This window comes from Prionailurus bengalensis, chromosome C2 (genome assembly GCF_016509475.1).
Source record: "Prionailurus bengalensis isolate Pbe53 chromosome C2, Fcat_Pben_1.1_paternal_pri, whole genome shotgun sequence".
NCBI lineage: Eukaryota > Metazoa > Chordata > Mammalia > Carnivora > Felidae > Prionailurus > Prionailurus bengalensis.
The window spans coordinates 40,701,500-40,706,143 of record NC_057350.1 but is presented as its reverse complement, the minus strand read 5'-3'; positions in this window follow the sequence as shown (position 1 = coordinate 40,706,143).

Here is a 4,644-nt window from a genome sequence, read left to right as displayed (position 1 = left end):
CATCTTGAGACTCAATCCCAAGATAATTATGAGAAATCTGTCCATATCTGAATAACAAGAAAGGAGAACTCCTTTCATATATTTTCACTTAGCTGTTTTTCCTATCTGAAAGCATTGAAATTGCTAGCAAGTAGTTTTTCTCTTCTTCAAGATTTTAAGGCTAGTTTTTTTTATAATTTAAAATACAGGTTCTCATTCACTAACTTCAATTATTTCTACCCATTTTTTTACTTTGATTACTATGATAGTAGTGGCTATTATTATCTGTAGATTAAAACTATTTTAATGAATGTACTTGGAATTGATATTAGTAGTCATGCATTGTAGAGAAAATTATAAACAAATTATAAAGAATTTGTTGGCTATTTCAGACATGACATGGTTAAATGATGATAATTTTATATTACCTAGCTATGACTTAGCATAGGACAAATCTGAACTGTCATCTGGACAGAATGACAAAATATCAGAGCACACAATGGTTGAACCTCCTGATTTGTTTCCTAAGTTTTGAGCACCAATCAATAAAATTTATTAAGCAATGCAGTGTGTGTTAGGTTCTATATGTGATGCATATGCATAAAAGATGCAACCCATGCCATTAAGGAGTATATTGTTTGTTTATCAGTAGTTCAGGAAAAAAGGCATATACCTATTCATCAAACATTAATTTAGTTTCAGCTTTGTAGCTGGCACTCTGGATATAAACATGAATATGTCACTAAACATTTTCTCAAAGAGCTCATTAGCAGGCTTTACAGATCACTGCACTATGACGAGGTAAGTGCATTATGGGAGTCATTTGAAAAAGTTTCCAGGCACCTACACCTTGCATTTCCTATAATAGTAGGGATGTTACCAGCCGTACTTATTGGGTATTCAATATTAAGAATGTTGATATTGAGGGGTGCCTGGGTGGCTCAGTTGGTTAAGTGTTCCACTTTGGCTCAGGTCAAGATCTCATGGTTGGTGAGTTCGAGTCCTGAGTGGGCTCTGCACTGACAGTGCGGGGTCTGCTTCAGATTCTCTGTCTCCCTCTTTCTTTGCCCCTCCCCCACTCTCTCTCTCTCTCAAAAATAAACATTAAAATAAATAAATAAAATTAAAAAAAGAATATTGATATTGAAATGGTCTATCAGTTGGCAACTAAAGTGTTAAAAATTATAATAAGTGGTGCATCTAAAAATATACATTCTAAAATAAGTGCTTTAGTTCAAGTCAATCAAGGCAACTATTGAAAATTGTTCTCTGATCTTACTGAGAATTGATAATAGAAATACTGAATATGGAAAACTCTCAGGCAGGATTTTGAATATAATTGCTGTTAGTTTAGCAGAAGTTGAGGGAGGTTTCAGCATGATGAACAATATTGTTGCTATTAAAAAACCTTCCTAACTTCTTGAGGCCACAAGTTCTGCGAAGATGTTGCCCACTGGGCCACTGAGGTGGGTAACAGGCCATGGATGTGGTTTCTACATGGCAGTGAACTTCCCTGGGCGGCTGCCGAGCAGACTGGAGCGGCGGCCGGGGCAGGAATCATTGCTCCCTGCTGCTCTACAGCCATCCAGCATGCCAAGGTGACCCTGGTGAGATTGTTGTCATTGGGATGTGTTTCTGGACCCAGGTCATGTGGGAATCTGACATCGAGGTTCCTCCCTGGCCATGGTGCACACACAGGGTGCCTATCGGTATTGATTATGGTTCCAGGCCGCACCACATCTTTGTAACTAGTCCCTTTGTATATAAATTCTTTTTGAATTATCCTAATTTGAGTTTGTCATCTACTTCCTGTTGGGACCCTGACTGATGATAAAAATTGTAACTCCTTGGGAATGAGTGTAACTAACAGTGACTAGTTTGGTAGTGAGCATGTATCCAAAACAAGTGAATCTTAGTAATTTTGTATGTTTCCCAGGAAAAGGGGAATTTTTTTCCCCTCACTGGACATTCAGCCTTTATTTCAGTTTAGATTTCTTGAAATGCTTATACCACCACACGAAGCCTAAGAATGAAGCCAGTACTTATAACCTGAAATGTACCATGTGATACATGCATTGGTAAATATGTAAAACAGAAGCCATGATCGTTCATAGGAGATTGTAGCCATCCTGCCTGGAAAGACCAGAAAAGATCTCACATTGGAATTTCACCTTAAACTAAGACCTGAATGAGTGTCAATAGATTTGGGGGGGGGGTGTGAGAGGTTTGCAAAGGTACCATATCAGGAGGAGTATGGTAGGAGAATAATTTGAATGGGTATGGCAGTTGAGGCTGAAAAATTGGACAGGAGGCAAGAGTTTTATATACCACAATGCTGGAGGCCATCCAGAGCCACTGGAAAACGTGAAGCAGAATTAGGTAAAGGTTAGAGGCTCTGATAGGAGATTATTAAGTAGGCTGGGTGAGAGTGAATCTCCAGCCAAGGAATGAAATAAGGGGATGAGGACAGAAAATAATTTTAAGCCCCTTTCTAGTGTATGACAGGATCTGACAGTTAACTGAATTTGGGAGATGATGAAGCTTGAGGTAAATGGAAGATCCTAGAACAACTCCTATGTTCCATTGTGGGCAATCAATTGGGAGATGATATCATATACATGAAGGGAACATAGGAAAAGGAGGTTTCACGGGGAAGGGAAAGGGTCATTGTAAAAGTAATAGTTTCAAATACACCGAGACTATCATAGGAGACAGCCTGTATGGAATTATCTAGAAGAAAGATCTGGATTGGAAATTTAATTCATACATTATTAGCTGAATCCCTGCATATCTATAAAATCAATAGGGATTGGTGACAGCAGTGCACTGAAGAATGAATGGAAGATGAAGAATTAGAGGAACTATGAAGCATTTCTTTAAGAGGTTTGACTACTAATGAAAAACTTAAAATTTAGAAAGTTTAAAAGATAAAAACATAGAAACTCTGAGTTTAGAGATTTGAGTTTTTAAATTTTTTTAAATGTTTATTTTATTTTGAGAGAGAGAGAGAGAGAGAGAGCGAGCCTACAGGAGAAGGGCAGAGAGAGAGGGAGACACAGAATCTGAAGCAGGCTCCGGGCTCCGAGTTGTCAGAACAGAGCCAGACGTGGGGTTTGAAACCATGAACAGTGAGATCATGACCTGGACCCAAGTCGGTGCTCAACTGACTGAGCCACCCGGGTGCACCGAGATTTGATTTTTTTTTTTTTAAACACAAACATAACTTGGTGTATTTATGCAGCATGGGAACCAAAGCTCTCAGGCAAAGTAAAAAGTTAAATTATAAAATTAACTGCCATTTCTTTATTTCTTTATTACATCTTCCCTCATTAGAATACAAGTTCTTTAAGAGCAGAAATTTTAATTCCTGGGCCTAGCACAAAATTTGGTTCATAACAGTCACTTAAAATATATTTGCTGAATAATAAATAATGAATGAAAAATACACTGTATTGATTCAGAGTGAGGGAAGCATGTACTCTTACAACATGGCTGACATAAACTGGTTAAATCCCACGGACACAATGTGGCAAAGACCTTTGATACAGTCATTCTATTTCTAAGAATCTATCCTATAAGTATATTTCCATGTATGAGAAATGAATACGTCCAGCAATATGTACAAATAAATTATTGTGCTTACTTATAATGAACAAGAAAACTCTATATTTTGATATGAAAAGACTTCCAAAACACATTTTAAAGTGAAAAATCAGAGTGTAAAAAAGTATGTATAGCATGTTACTATTTGTGTAACATAAAGGATATGTATGAATATAGTTGCTTTGTTTATACATAGAATATCTCTGGAAAAATACACAAGAAACTGGTAACTGTGGTTGTCTCTGGGGGATAGAAATAGGGAAAAGTGTTTGGAAAAGAGTATCTAAAATTTTATACTCATTATGCATTTATCTATTTCTTAAAAGTAATAAACTAACAAAGCAAAAAACCCACCATGAATACATGTAAATGAGCCCAGTAGTTTGTGTCAAACACCTTCCTAAATGCTTTGTCTGTATGGTCTTATTTGAGACCAGGGGAAAAAAGATAAGTGGAGGAAGTAAATTTGTAGCTAGTAAACATGTGTGCACATATGTATTGGGGGAGGGTGGAAAATGGAAGGAATGTGGAGGTTTTTCTGTGTCATAGAAAGCGTTTTCTTTTTGAATAGGAGACATTATCATATGTTGAGGGGGAGGAGGCAGGGATCAAGAAGGGTAAGAAGAACATTTGGCACCCTTGCTAGAGAGTAGGAAGGGAATGATCAAAGGCAGAAAAAAGAATGCTGTGTATTGCTTAATGCTGTTTGGGCATTATTCTTTACTACAAGTGCAACTTTAGTTTGGAAATGCTCAGTAGACCTAGCATAAGAGTGGAAAATAAATGTCAGATCATATACCTTTCTTGTGGGAGAAGCACAATGAGGACATACATTTGCAGAGAAGTAGCTGAAGTCAAATGATAAAGATACCAATTGGGAAATAAGTTTAGATTATAACTGGAGGAGGTAGCATCTTAACGGAATGGGTGAATTTCATGAGGTAAGTGAGAATTGCTTCTAGGCTGAGCAATTATCTTATCCAATTGGCCACAAAAATTCTCCCTTAGCCCGTGGTTTTCTGTTGCCCAGTCCAGCCTCAGAAGGTAGCCTACCAGGGTAAA